Raw genomic sequence first — 15,925 nt, 5'->3', positions numbered from 1 at the left:
TACATATTATTATTTTGGATTAATGTTATTTGAGGTATTTTAGTTAATATTGCTTTCTTTTATTTATTAGTTACAATTATTCCCAATCTGAAGACATTCTTATTCCAGTAGATTTACTTTTCTCCTTTTGGTTTTGGTTAAGAAATCAGTAACTCAGAAGCTATCAAACTCAAGCATGCTTGATAATTGTTATCTTTGTTAATTGAATTGAGTTTCAAGAATCCCAATCTTTTCTTAGAAAATAAAATAGGATCCGAGGATCAATCCAATTAATCCTTTGACCTTCCTTTATCTTAGTAAAGGCTAACAAAGTGGAATTAAGATTCAATTATTATCATCATTGATAAGGATAGCCAGGATAGGACCTCTAATTTCTCATACCTTGCCAAAAGTTTATTTACAGTCATTTATTTATTTCACTTGCTATTTAAATTACTTGTTCTTCATTTACTTTAATTGCCACTTAAATTACTTGCTCCTCATTCTCAAAACCCCAATTTACAATCCCCATAGCCAATAATAAGAACATACTTTCCTGCAGTTCCTTGAGAAGATGACCCGAGGTTTGAATACTTTGATTATCAATTTATTTAGGGGTTTGTTACTTGTGACAACCAAAACGTTTGTATGAAAGGACTTTTGAAGGTTTAGAAACTATACTTGCAACGAGGATTTATCCGCAAATTTCTAGACCATGCAAAAGTTTCTCTCAACAAAATGTGGGGAGGTTGATAAACCCATATTTTATGATATATTTTGTGCTTAGTTTGAGTGATTTATTCAATCCTTCACCCACTTATTCATATTAATTGCATAGTTTTACTTTCCCTTCCTCATTATGTGATGTATGTGAAAAACATGTTTCCTATGCTTTAAAACTAATTATTTTAATTACCTTTAATTCCATTCGATGCCGTGACTAGTGTGTTGAGTAGTTTCAGATCTTCTAAGGCAGGAATGACTTAAAGGATGGAAAGGAAACATACAAAAATAGAAGGAAAGCACAAAACGGAGTTTCTAAAGAAACTGGCATCCACACAATCGCATGGGCGACGCGGACGCATGCCAAGCGCGAATCAACAGCGACGCGGCCGCATGACTGACACGACCGCGCGCCTTAAGCAAAACACATATGACGCGGCCGCATGACTGACGCAACCGCGTGACAAGAAAAGCTCCGAATGACGCGACCGCGTGACCCACACGGACGCGTGACAGAGGCCACGCACTAGAAATTGCAGAAAACGCTCCCAGCAATATCTGAAGCCCTTTTTGGCCCAAATCCAAGTCCAGAAGGAATAGACCAGAGGTTATGAAGTGAGGGAATGCATCCATTCATAGAGAGACGATTTTAGTTTTAGTTTTCATGATTTAGATTTAGTTTAGAGAGAGATTCTCTCTCTCTTTTAGGATTAGGATTTAGGATTTCTCTTAATTTGGGAGTGACTCTCGATCCCAGGTTTAATGTTCCTTTACTTTAAGCTTCTCTTTTACTTTTATTCATTACTTTAGTTGATTATTTACTTTTGCAATTTAATTTATGAATTCTTCCATGTTACAGATTATTATTTTGGATTAATGTTATTTGAGGTATTTCAGTTAATATTGCTTTCTTTTATTTATTAGTTACAATTATTCCCAATCTGAAGACATTCTTATTCCAGTAGATTTACTTTTCTCCTTTTGGTTTTGGTTAAGAAATCAGTAACTCAGGAGCTATCAAACTCAAACATGCTTGATAATTGTTATCTTTATTAATTGAATTGAGCTTCAAGAATTCCAATCTTTTCTTAGAAAATAAAATAGGATTCGAAGATCAATCCAATTAATCCCTTGACCTTCCTTTATCTTAGTAAAGGCTAACAAAGTGGAATTAAGATTCAATTATTATCATCATTGATAAGAATAGCCAGGATAGGACCTCTAATTTCTCATACCTTGCCAAAAGTTTATTTACAGTCATTTATTTATTTCACTTGCTATTTAAATTATTTGTTCTTTATTTACTTTAATTGCCACTTAAATTACTTGCTCCTCATTCTCAAAACCCCAATTTACAATCCCCATAGCCAATAATAAGAATATACTTCCCTGCAGTTCCTTGAGAAGACGACCCGAGTTTTGAATACTTCGGTTATCAATTTATTTAGGGTTTGTTACTTGTGATAACCAAAACGTTTGTATGAAAGGACTTTTGAAAGTTTAGAAACTATACTTGCAACGAGGATTTATCCGCAAATTTTTAAACCACGCAAAAGTTCCTCTCAACAGTGACGATTGATCCCATAAGGATTGATGGATCAAGCAACAATGAGTGAGTGATTTACTTTGTTAGACAAGCAGAAAATGGTGTTCGAGAGTTCAATTGCATTAAACATTAAATTAAGAGAATTAGAAAGCAAGTAGTAAATTGATGTAAAAATATGGGAGAAAACAGTTAAGGTTTTAGAGATGTTTATTTTCCGAATTAACTTTTCTTACCAACTATTTTAATCATGTAAGATTCAATTCATGGCAAACTATATGTGACTAAACCCTAATTCCTTAGAACTTTTAAGCTCCTCTAACCTTCATCAACCGCCAATTCCTTGGTCACTTGATTCCGATTAGAGGGTTAAGTTCAAAACTAGTTTATGTGCCACAGAAATCCTAATTATCCAATTATAAGAGGATTATATATCACGTATTCTGTTAAGCCCAGATAATTAGAAATTTAGGAGAAATTTTTTTCAAGTTGTTGTTCAAGTAAATTGCTTATCCAAGGTTTACAAGAACTCAAATAGAATTAGGATCATATTTCCGTTCTACACAGATTCATAAGATGAAAAATGAAAACAAATTCTTGAAATTAAAATCAAACATTAATTAAAATAGAAGAATAATAGTATCAATCCATACAATAAATAGAGCTCCTAACATTAACAGTGGAGGTTTAGTTGCTCATGGCTTAGAGAGAAAACAAGGATTCTGGAAAATTCTAAAGTGCGGAATGAGGTAAGAGAGAAGAGAAGAGCCTGAAGGGCTGAATCTTTTCCCTTTTATATCGTCTAATCATAATTAATGTAAAAATATATTTTCTAAAATAAATAATATCTTTTCCTATTTGTAAATAAAATAAAGTTTTAAATCAAGAATAAAAACCCAGTCTTCGTACACTCCCAATAGGCATGGGGACCATTGCATGTCATTGAGCTAGCGCCAAACTTCACTAAGGTGAAGTTAGACTTGACCTTGACCGAATGAAGCTTGAAGTTCTCCCTTCATATGGCGCCTAACTTGGGAATTTCCAAGTTAGGCGCCACCTTGGCTGAATGCATTTGGAGATTTTTTTTCTTGCTTTGGCGCCTAAATTCATAAATCTGAAGTTAGGCGTGGATGATGCAGCATGAAATTGCAAGGTAAGTGCTTCTTCCGGCGCCTAACTTGGAGAATCCCAAGTTAGGCGCCACCAAGACCATAAAGCTGGAAAAGAAGTGTATACTATTATATATCATTGGAAAGCTCTGAAAGTTAGCTTTCCAATGCTACTAAAATCACGTCAATTGGATCTCCACGACTCAAGTTATCTTTGTTAGAGTGCAAGGAGGTCAGGGTTGTCAGCATCATTCACTTTCTTCCTCTTCTTCTATAAAATTCCGTCAAATCCATCCAAATGCTACCTGAAATAAATAGAATTATACACAACTCAAAGTAGCATTCATAGTGGCTAAAAAGTATTTAAATCTTGATTAAACTTACAAATTTGAATGCAAAGTTACTATGAAAAGATAGGAAAGATTCTCACACATCAACTGCCAAGTACAAAAATAATGTCTCCCCTTCTTTTGGCTTGCCGAGGACAGAAGGAGCCGATAGTATCCTTTTGAAACAACTAAATGCTCTTCGTAGGCCAGGGTCCATTCAAAAGCTATTCCCTTTTTCATTAGATTGAAGAAAGGGAGGGCCTTTGCCGCTGAGGCGCCGAGGAAACAGGACAAGGCGGCAAGTCTCCCGGCCAGCCTTTGCACATCCTTGACGTTCCCTGGACTCGTCATTTGTAATATGGCTTCACACTTGTCCGGGTTAGCCACTACTCCCCTCTGCATTATCATAAAGCCAAGAAATTTCCCGGCCTCCATGGCGAAAGCGCACTTGAGGGGGTTGAGTCTCATTTTATACTTACGGAGAGACTCGAAGACAGTTTCCAGGTCTCCGACCAGGTTGCTCGGCTCATTAATTTTCACCAAAATGTCATCGACATAAACCTCAACCAATCTACCGATAAGATTGCTAAAAACTTTGTTCATCAGTCTCTGGTAGGTTACTCCGGCATTTTTTAGTCCAAACGGCATCACTCTGTAACAGTAAGTGCCAGTGGGCATTATAAACGCCGTCTTCTCCTCATCAGGTCAGTGCATGGGTATTTGGTTATACCCAGAGTATGCGCCCATGAAGCTTAAGAACCTGTATCCTGCTGCTGCATCAACCAAGGCATCAATGTTTAGAAGGGGAAAAGAGCCTTTTGGACACGCTTTGTTAAGATCCCAGTAATCGACACACATCCTCCACTTCCCATTGGCTTTCCTGACGAGTACTACGTTCGACAGCCAAGTCGAGTACTCAAGCTCCCTGATGAAACCGGTGTCTAAGAGGCTGGCCGTTTGCTTGGCTACCTCATTAGCCTTTTTCCTACGATATTTTTCTTATTCGCTGTGCTATGGGCTTGGCATCTGGTTTTACGGCGAGCCGGTGAGACATGAACTCGGGGTCCACCCTTGGCATGTCAGCAGGAGTCCAAGCAAAAAGATCGTTGTTTGCTCTGATAGCTTCCATGAGAAGTCCTTTTAGGTTGTGAGGGAGGTTTCTATTTACAAAAGTGAACTTTTCCTTCGTGTTCCCAACTCGAAACTTCTCTAAGTCACCCTGGGGTTCTGGCCTTGGTCTGTCGTCTATTCTTGCATCCAGATCGGCTAGAAAACCCCGAATGCCTCCTTTGACTTCTAACTCAGGAAAAGACTGGCATTGTCGCATGCGACGGCCATTTCTAGGTCTCCTCTGATGGAACCGACGGTTCCAGCATCCATGACAAACTTCATGGCTAAGAACTTGGTGTATATCACAGCCGAAAACTCATTGATTGTCTTCCTTCCCAGGATGACATTGTAGGCTGTGGAGTCTCTCAAGACAACGAACTCTGCCATTACCGACCTTTTTGCTTCACCTGACCCTATACAGACCGGAAGGGTAATTACCCCATCGGGTTTTATGTAATTGTCCCTGAGGCCTATGACCCCGTATTGATGGGTCTTGAGGTCGGTTTCTCTGAATCCCAAGGCATCAAACACGTTTCTGAATATGATATTTGAGTCAGCACCAGTATCAATGAGAATCCGTTTAACTAGGCCCGTCCCGATTCTTGTCGTGATCACCATGGGTGGGTTTTCCGGAAGCTCGCGCAGCCATTGATCCTCTGGGCCAAAGGATATTCTTGGGGGCTCCTCGGATTAAGTCTTTTGGCTTCCTGATGACACGGCTAAGACCTTGGTGCCCTTTTTTGTTGCCGACTTAGACTTGGAGGGTGCGTCTCGCCCGATCACAACATTGACAATTACAGTAGGGGTGTTGTCAGCATTAGCTGGCGTTTGCTTTGGTTTTACAACCTGGCTATGATCTCCCTCGGATCGTTCGTGTTCCCTTCTTCTCGGCTCCCTTATAAATCGAGAAAACTCAGTCAGTTTCTGATGTACCATTATTTCATGGTACATTTTGTACTTAATTGAGTGGATTTTATCCACTAAACTCACACTTATTCATATAATTCGCATGTTTTATATTTTCCTTCCTAATTCTGTGCTATGATTGAAAACATGCCTCTTTGGCCTTAAATTACTAATTTTAATCCTCTCTTATTAGCATTCGATGCCTTGATATGTGTGTTAAGTGATTTCAGGGTTTATAGGGCAGGAATGGCTTAGAGGATGGAAAGGAAGCATGCAAAAGTGGAAGAAATACAAGAAATTGAAGGAATTGCTGAGTTGTCAAGTCTGACCTCTTCGTACTAAATCAATCATAACTTGAGCTACAGAGGTCCAAATGAGGCGGTTCTAGTTGCGTTGGAAAGTTAACATCTGGGGCTTCAAAATGATATGTAATTTGCCATAGTTGCCATGCTGTTAGGTGATGTGAATGCGTGTATCACGCGTACGCATGACCTGGCAAAAGTTCAATCCACGCATACGCGTGACAGAGCCACGTGCTGGACGCATCAGAAAATGCTGGGGACGATTTCTGGGCTGTTTTTGACCCAGTTTTCGGCCCAGAAAACACAGATTAAAAGCTACAGAGTGGGGGAATCAATAATTCATTTTTTTTACACTTCTCATTATACATAATTTTAGGTTTAGATGTAGTTTCTAGAGAGAGAGGCTCTCTCCTCTCTCTAGGTTAGGATTTTAGGTTTAGCTTTTCTTAATTTGAGAATTCTACTTTGCTTTAATTAAGTTCTCTTCTACTCTTATTTGTTCTAGTACTTTAGTTCATATGTTTCTCTTGTTGGTTCATTTATTTCTCCAATTTAGTTTATGAATTCTAATGTTAGATTTGATTTTCTTATTAATGCAATTTGAGGTATTTCATATTTATGATTGCTTTCTTCAATTTATGTTATTGATGCTTTTAATTGGTTGTTTGGATTTTATTATCTCTTATTAGTTTCCTATGTTTTTATGTTATGCCTTCCAAGTGTTTGTTAAAATGCTTGGGAGGGTTTTAAGTTAGATTTTTATGTTCTTGGCTTTGGTAGAGTAATTGGAGACTCTTGAGTTACCAAACTCCTTTGTTGATTGATAATTGAAAGTTTCTGGTTGATTTGGATCCCTTTAAAGCTAGTTCTTCCTTAGGAGTTGACTAGGACTTGAGGAATCAAATTGATTAGTCTACTTGACTTTCCTTCATAGTTAGAGGTTAACTAAGTGAGAGCAATGAACAATTCTCATCACAATTGATAAGGATAACTAGGATAGGATGTCTAGTTCTCATACCTTGCCAAGAATCTTTTCTAGTTATTAATTTATTTTCTTGTCGTTTTATTTCCTTGTTCCTTATTTCAAAAACCCAAAAAGATACTATCTCATAACCAATAGTAACATACTTCCCTGCAATTCCTTGAGAGACGACCCGAGGTTTAAATACTTCGGTTATTAATTTTATTGGGTTTGCTTTAGTGACAAACAAGTTTTTGTACGAAAGGATTATTGTTGGTTCAGAAACTATACTTACAACGTGATTACTTTTGTGAAATTCTTTACTAGCAAAAATCCGTTCGTCAAAATGGCGCCGTTGCCAGGGAATTGTAATTGTGTGCCTTATTATTGGTTATTGTGAATATTGTGAATAATTTTGCTTTTTCGTTTCTTTGTTAGTGTTTCTAGTTTTAGGAGTTTATTTTCATTAATTTTTATTAGTTTTTATTACTCTTACTACTATGAATTCTCACCCTTTTGGCTACGAGTTTGGTTCAAATTGTGCTGTAGGGAATGGAAGTTATAATGGGAACATGCATCAAGGCTGGAACAATCAAAGACGGGAGGAGCCACAAGGATTTGATCAACCCTCTTGGCAACAACCTCCACCTACTTACCATGCGCAAGAGCCATTCAAAGATGCGTATCAATCTAATAGCTATGGTGGACTTCTTCGTGACAATTAACACACACCACAAAATACCTATGAACCCCCTCCTCCACATAGTTTTGAACCACCATACTCACAAGTCCCCTACTACCAAACACCACCATATGACCCTAACCCATACCCACCATACCAACCATCATATGAACCATACCCAGAACCATCACCTCAATATACATCATCTCCATACCCTTATCAAGAAGAACCACCTCTGTATTATGAGCCTTTTCTCCTAACATATGAACCCTCCTATCTACCCCAAGCTCCAATAGATGATACCCTTAGTGCTGTTCACCAAGGGCAAAGAGAGCTTCAAACCACACTTACCTCTACTCTCACCGGTCTCACCTCTACTCTCCAGGCCCTTATATCTCGTATGGATCCATCCTTTACTCCCAATACTCAACCCTCAAGCTCTGGTGTGCTTACTTTTCACCCATGTCCATCCATCCAAGAGCAACATGATCCCGATTACGCTATTGACATGGAACAAGAGAGAAGGGATCGTCTTAGGGACGTAATGGATCGGGTTCACGCATACATACTTCAAGAGAAGCAAGAAGAGGCCCAAAAGGTGGAAGTAGGAGAGACTCTTGAAGAAAGTTGTTAAGAGTTGGAAGTCATGAAGGAGGAGCTGGATTTTATACTAGAGCAAGTGGAAAAAACTGAAATTATCGAAGAAGAGGAAGTGGTTGAGGACCTAGGAGATGCGGAACCTCCATGGGAAACTCAAGTCATAGAGCCTTCTTCCAAGACGTTTGAATTTGATGTTGAGGAAGGTGTACAACCTCCAAAGCATATCATGGTTGAAGACTTGGAAGAGGTTGATCATTAGATGAGTTCAACAATTACTGAGTTTCCACCTACAATTGAACCCTCTCTCTTTGAACTAGAGGAAGAGGTTACTGTTGCAGAAGCTTGTCAAGAGGTGGAGACCATCAGAGAGGAGCCCAAGAACGTGAAGCATACATTGGCAAGGCTACCACTGGAGATACCTCCCCCCAAGCCACTACCATCCAACACAACATTCAAGTGGGTAAAACTCTTATCCTTCAATTGTACCTTCCCACTTGAATATAGTCTACTTGAAATGGATGGACAAATTAGAGCTATCTGCAGTTTTAAGAGTAAAAGGGAGATGGTTAGCGGTTGGCAACACTATCCTAGGTTCGTTATGGTTGGAAGCTCAAGGCCTAATTGCAAGGGTTGGTATAATTCTCAATTGAATGGGTCTAGGAGGATGTTTGGGCGCTTAAATGAGAATTCTAAGGCAGAACCACCCGGCTGGAATCAAGATGATCAACTAGAAGACGGGTGTGGAAACAAGATTTGGGATCCCGGCATACAAGAGGATCAACTTTGGGAGCTCAAAGCTTGTAGAGAACTTCATCAAGGCTTGGTGAATTTATCTGGAGATGTTAAAGCTTACTGGAAGTTAAAGCACTGGTGGAAGTTTCAAGACGAGTTCAAACACAAGCCACTATGACAAGGAGCACACCAAATGTCCAACTTAAGAACTTTAACTAAAAGTGCTAGGTGGGAGACAACCCATCATGGTATAATCGTCCCTTTTTATTCCTAATTTTATATTATTTTATTTTTATCAGTGTTCATTCATATTTCTGCATCATCATCTGCAGTTTGCATAAAAAAAAGGGATCGACGCGCAAGCGTCCACGACGCGCAAGCGTCCACGACGCGCGCGCGTCGTATGTGTATATGCAATTTAACAGAGAGTTGCACGAGAGACGCGCGGGAGGGGTGCATGGCGCACAAGCTACACCACGCGTACGCGTACTGTAAGACCCAAGACTTTTGAAAAGTCCTATTTTGAACTAATCTCAACCATATATTTATTTACAGTTTTAATTTCATAAATTATCTTATTGAAGGTATTTAAAGGTAGTTTTGATTAATTGGATTTGAAATAAATTAAGGTTTTCATCCAAACTCTATAATTATAGATTAATTTCTATTTACAACTTAAAGTTCTAGAAATCCAAAAATAATGAGTTTGGGCTATTTAAATTAAGATTTTATCTAATTTTACAATTATTGAGTTATTTTATATATTTAAATTGTAAAGTTGATAGTTGTGAAATAATAAGGATTTTTATATAAGTTGGACTAAATAATTAATATTTTAAAATATTGATACTACTGTTTTGAGAAAATAAAGGATTTAATTATATTATTTCTAATTACTTGATTTGAATATTTTATTGAAAATAATTTGTAAAAGTGATGAACAAACGGTATTTTTATACACTATTATTGTTGGATTAAAATTTATTTCTAATTACTATATTGTCCCTATTTTTATTTGAAATTACTAAAATACACCTAACCCTAATTTTTGAAAATGAAACTCTAACCCTGAAACCCTAACCCATGACCCGGTTCCCTTTCAGCCACACCCCAACCCTTTCTTGCTCTCAGCAGCAACGCACTCCAGGTTCCTCTTTTATGAAAGAAAGAAAAGAAGGAAGAGAGGGGGAAACTGGGAAAGGAACCGCCGAATGAAGAAGAGGGAGATGAGGAAGGACGGCGCCGGCGGGCATCACTGCCGCCGCGCCACCGTGTTGCTCAGGGGAGAGTGAGTGAGCGAGGAACAAATCAAAGGAAGAGAAGAGGGGGTAGGAGAGGAAAGAGATTTTGCCGGTGTGCTGGGCTTCACTGCCGCCACCGCGTCGCGCCGCCTTGGAGTCCGCCACCAGGTCCGAGTCAAAGGAAGGGAGAAGCCGCACTGTCAACGTCGCGCAGAGAGGGACTCACCGCCAGCTTCATCGTCCTCACTGCTGTGCCACCGTCAAGTCCGCAATCGTGGAGGAAGCACAGCGCTGCCGTGGGTCCATTACCGTCGAACTCGAAGGAGGAGGAAGGCCAAGACTGGGTGATAAACCACTATTTTATGGTTTATCTTGTGCACAATTGAGTGGTTTTTATCAAGTCTTTGCACACTTATTCATACAAAATGCATGGTTTTACAATTTCCTTCCTGATTTTGTGCTGTGACTGAAAACATGCTTCGTTGCTCTTAAATTTTACTAATTTTAATCTTCTCTTATTACCATTTGATACCTTGATATGTGTGTTAAGTTATTTCAGGGTTTATAGGGCAGGAATGGCTTAGAGCATGGAAAGGAAGCATGCAAAAGTGGAAGGAATACAAGAAGCCCATGGTTCTGAAAACTGGACCGGACTGGCCGGTTCAACCGGAAAAACCGAGAACCGGTTACCTAGCCGGTCCGGGTAACGTGGAAAACCGCCTGGCAAAAAACCGGTGGAAAAACCAGTCGAACCGGCAGTTAACCGGCAAACCGAAAGAACCGTCCATTTTTTGGCGGTTTAGTGGTTTGCAACTTCACTAGCCAAACGACGTCGTTTTGGCTTAAAAAAAAAAAGAAAAGAAAGGCGTACGCGAAAGTCCCAAGCTCCTGACCTAACCCACTATGCCAATTGCCACAGCACTAACCCTAATCTCCCATTCTCCCCTTTCTTCCCCTCTCCAAGTGCATTCGGCGCCAGCCTCCATTCACCCACGAAGGCCACGAGTGCCACCCACAGCCACCCACAGCAGCCAGCTGCTTACTGTTTCATTATTTTTATGGTTTTCTGAAGTTGTTTTCTGGTCTTTGATTTTCTGATTGTTATAGATTGAATTTATATACTTAAGATTATTTTAAATTTTTTAATAATTTTATTTAATATTTAATTAAATCGGTTGAACCCCGGTCGAACCAGTGAACCATTGAACCAGTGACCTCACCGGTTTATTGACCGGTCCGGTTCTCGCAACCTTGCAAGAAGCTGAAGGAATTGCAAAGCTGTTAGCCCTGACCTCTTTGCACTCAATCGATCATAACTTGAGCTACAGAGATCCAAATGAGGCAGTTCTAGTTGCATTGGAAAGCTAACATCCGGGGCTTCAAAATGATATACATTTTGCCATAGTGGCCATGCAGCTAGTGACGCACACGCGCACTTGACGTGCATGTGCACATTGGCTAAAAGTCCATCGGCGCGCACGCGCACCTGGCGCGTACGCGCGACATGCGAGACGTACAACTGCAGAAATCACTGGGGGCGATTTTTAGGCTGTTTTTGACCCAGTTTTTGACCCAGAAAACACATATTAGAGGCTACAGAGTGGAGGAATGAAGGGACACTTCTCATTATTCATAATTTTAGGTTTTATATGTAGATTCTAGGGAGAGAGGCTCTCTCCTCTCTCTAGGTTTTAGGATTTCTCTTAGTTTTAGGATTATTTCTTCTCAATTCCAGGTTCAATGTTCCTTTAATTTAGTTTCTCTTCTACTTTTATTTGTTCTAGTACTTTGTTTTATTTATTTTTCCTGTTGATTCTCTTCTTTTCCAATTTGGCTTATGAACTTTCCAATGCTAGACTTGATTTCTTTATTTAATGCAGTTTGAGGTATTTCATACCTATGCTTTTAGTTTGGCTTTTTACATTCTTAGCTTGAATTGATTAATTGGAGACACTTGAGATATCAAACTCCTTTGTTGATTGATAATTGGAATTTACTGTTTGGTTTGGATCCCTCTAAAGCTAGTCTTTCCTTAGGAGTTGACTAGGGCTTGAGGAATCAAGTTGATTAGTCCACTTGACTTTCCTTTATTTAGTAAGGGTTAACTAAGTAGGAGTAATGAACAATTCTCATCACAATTGATAAGGATAACTAGGATAGGACGTCTAGTTTTCATACCTTCCTAAGAGCTTTATCAGTTATTAATTTAATTCTTACAATTTACTTTTTCTTGTTCCTTATTCAAAAACCCCAAAAAGATAATCTTCTATAACCAATAATAAATCATACCTCCCTGCAATTCCTTGAGAGACGACCCGAGGTTTAAATACTTCGGTTTATTTTTATTGGGTTTGCTTAAGTGACAAACAACTTTTTGAACGAAAGGATTATTGTTAGTTTTGAAACTATACTTGCAATGAGAACTTATTTGTGAATTCTTTACTAGCAAAAAATTCGTTCGTCACTGGGCGACGCTGGGAGAGAAGGAGACGCAAGCTGGAGGAGCTACGTCCAGTCGCCACCATCGCCATCAATAGGGGTTCTACCAGGAGAGAGAGGACGCACAAGGAAGAGCCCAACGTGCGTGAAGAAGAAGGGGAGAGGTCCGAGGCTGAGGTGGTTTCCATTACTACCGTCTACCTCCGTCGGAACTACCGCCGTCAGTAAAGGGTTTCATGCTGCCGCAGGTGTTGCTGCTGGAGAAGGGAGCTGCATCCTTGTAATTCTGACTGCCGAGAGTGGTTTTGTGACTTCCGGGACCACCGCCGAAGCTTTTGGCTATTTCTGCCGTCGCCGGAAAACTTTGCCGATAAGGGTTTTTGAGTTTGATTTCCATTCGTTTAAGATTCTGAAAGCCTTATTGTTTCTGTATGTGGGTTTCAGTCTTCATCACCGGAGTTTGGTCGCTACTACCGCTTGAGGTGGCTGTCGGGCTGCCGCCAAGCCGGTTCGGAGACCGCCCCTGTTTTGGTTCAGCCGTTCCTTCTTTGTTCGGTAAGCGTTTTCCATTTGAAAGCCCTTTAGATTATTGTTCCGATAATTTAGGCTGAGGTGTTGTGGCGTTATCAGTCGTAGGGTTGTGTATCGATGCTTGAGTGACGTGCTCGGAGTTCGCAGCTGCTTCGTTTCGCTAGTTCGGTAAGTAATCTATGTTTCGAAAAGGCTCCCGTTAGTATTCGATTGCGTTTGGTTAATGAATATGAGTTTTTATAATGTGGGGTCGAGTCCTGATTATCGTATGTTGCGACTAGTGTTGCTATGGTTATTGCGAAAGTGGCTTGGAGCCGAGGTTTTGGTTGCCGGTGATTTCGAGTTGAGGCGAAAAAGACTCAGTGAGGCGTTTGGGCTATGGTTTTGCGTGTTGACGTAGGGGCTGTTATATAACCTATTTTATTTTAAATTGGAAATTGTTATAAATAGATATGATGTGCGAAATGCAATTCTGGTGATTAAGTGAGTCTTATGAATTGTCTGACTTGTATTGGATGAATATGATTGCCTGTTTAATTGAGATAATGTTTGGTTTTGTCCAAAATGGAGGTTTCTAGTTGTTTTGAATTGAAAGAATTTTAATAATTAAAGTCTGAATTTTCTTACTGGAAATTGATTTGCTCTTGAATCCCTTGGAAAAAGAGTTGAGGATTGGTTTGGTTGGGACCCGAAAAGGGTGGCAAAGTCCAAGTTTTAGGGGAGATGCTATCGAAATTTCGATAAAATCTGAGATTTTGAATGAAACGTATTTTGAAAATAATGAACTATGTTTTGAATTAAATGTTTGGTAAATAAATTATGTTTGAGCTTACCTTCTTAAGAAAACTATACATTTTGGATGTAATTTATTTAAGAAGGGAATTATGTTTTAAGGTCAATTTAAATGTGAAAATTTTCATGTTTTGGTATTTGATTTAAGTAAACAAATTGAAGGAGTTTTAGTGGATTTAAAGGAAACTGAATTTCGATTGACTGATTTCACTTTACGACGTTTTAGGAAAAGTCTGAAGTACTCTTTGAAATCTTGATTTAGAAAACAAAAACAATTTTCGAACCCTTTAGAAACACTTCAGATTTTGGAATGAAACTGAAATTAGTTTTTGGATTTAAATGACTTGGTTTTGGGTTTAACTCCTACTTTATTTGCTCAAATCAAGAAGCTAAAGTTTTAGAGGTTTTTGATGAACTTAAGAAAATAACTTAGGTTACTCTCTCCTGAAGTCTTGAGACCCCGTTGAGGAACTTTATGACCAAACCTTGATTTAGAAATGAATGATTTTGAGTCTTTGAAAAGAGATTTTGAATTTGGCATGGTTTTGAGATTGTTTGGAAGTTCTGGAAAGATGTGGAAAGTGGCTCCATTTTGAAAAGTGATTCTTGGCAAGATGTGAATTGAATACGTGTGCTATTTAAAAGTAAATAGGCCAAGAATGATTTTGAAATAAGATATTGAGCCTGAGTGATTATGGATATCAAGATTGATGAGTTATTTTTTGGTAGGCGTAAGGGCTGGGTTCGTCCCGCTTATGCTAAGAGATTTGATATTGATGAGATTGTTGATAAGTCGCTTGCGCCTGGCAAGGACGGTGGTTAATCCCGCTTGTCGAGGTTGCGGCGCCCGCGTAAGGATGGCGGTTAATCCCGCTTACGTGCAGATGTGAGGTCGGAGGCAGAGTATCCCGCTCATATCCTTTCGGATCACAAGAGTGTGCAGGCACAGACATCCTGGACCGTGTGGCGGGCATGTTATCCCAGAGGGTTCCCATTTATACATGACCGAAAGGCAACATTCCCATGGAAATGTGTCGGGTTGACAGTTGAACTGACAATGTGATATCACAACCAGTAGGGCAGACATTCATCATTTGCATCTATGTGACATTGTTTGGGTATGCATATTGTAATTGGTTTGCCTATGTGAATACTGATGTTAATTACTAATTGCTACATTTGTTGTAATTGTTATTAATTGTGTTTGAACTACATTATTTTTGATTGTGTTTGATTGGTTGGTTTGTGATGAATTGGTTGATGATTAAGTTGTTTGGGCCGGGGGCCGTGTTGGATGGGATGGGCTTGACGCCGTGATTGGTATATTGAGTTCTAGTTTTGTATAAAGTATCTGACCGGTTCAGCATAGACTTAATGAACCTATGCTTGGAACGGGATGCCATGTTGGATTGGATGGGCCTGAGGCCGTGGTTGGTATGTTTGAGGTCTAGTTCTATATGAAGTATCTGACTGGTTCAGCATAGACTTAATGAACCTATGCTTGGAACGAGATGTTCATTTATACCGCGTAGGTAACTTCTTTCATGGTTGTGGTCTAGAAAAGTATGAAAAATCAAACTTCAAACTCTTAGACTTAATTGAACCTATGTTTGGGACATGTTGGTCATTCATAATGTCTAGGAAAAACTTTTTCAGATTTTACAAGAAAGGAAAAAGGTTTTGTTTTAAATTATTTAAGAAATTTACCAAGTCTTCAAAAAGGAATTTTCTGGATTTCGAATGTGTACCCCAGGTTTTTGGAAAGACTCGTGAGATGAGCAATGATCACTGTACTCTAAGAATAAATTTTATTTTACGTATCTTGTTAGAGCAATTTCTGTAATCCTATAGTGAGAACAAGCGAGGACGGCGTTCTCACTCCCCTTCAGGTTTTTCCCTTTCAGGATATGGATGACGGAGCTTCAGAAGAGTTATGTTTATTTTCT

General features: G+C 39.2%; 1 long non-coding RNA gene across 1 annotated transcript; it reads left to right on the top strand.

Moving 5' to 3' along the window:
• On the top strand, positions 13,057–13,557 carry LOC110262848. Its single transcript, XR_002347860.1, has 2 exons — positions 13,057–13,211; positions 13,469–13,557. It is a non-coding gene; the product is annotated as an uncharacterized LOC110262848 (long non-coding RNA).

The sequence above is a fragment of the Arachis ipaensis genome, chromosome B05 (assembly GCF_000816755.2).
Source record: "Arachis ipaensis cultivar K30076 chromosome B05, Araip1.1, whole genome shotgun sequence".
Taxonomy (NCBI): Eukaryota; Viridiplantae; Streptophyta; class Magnoliopsida; order Fabales; family Fabaceae; genus Arachis; species Arachis ipaensis.
The sequence above is the reverse complement of the archived record's forward strand: the minus strand, read 5'-3'. Positions and strand labels throughout refer to the sequence as shown.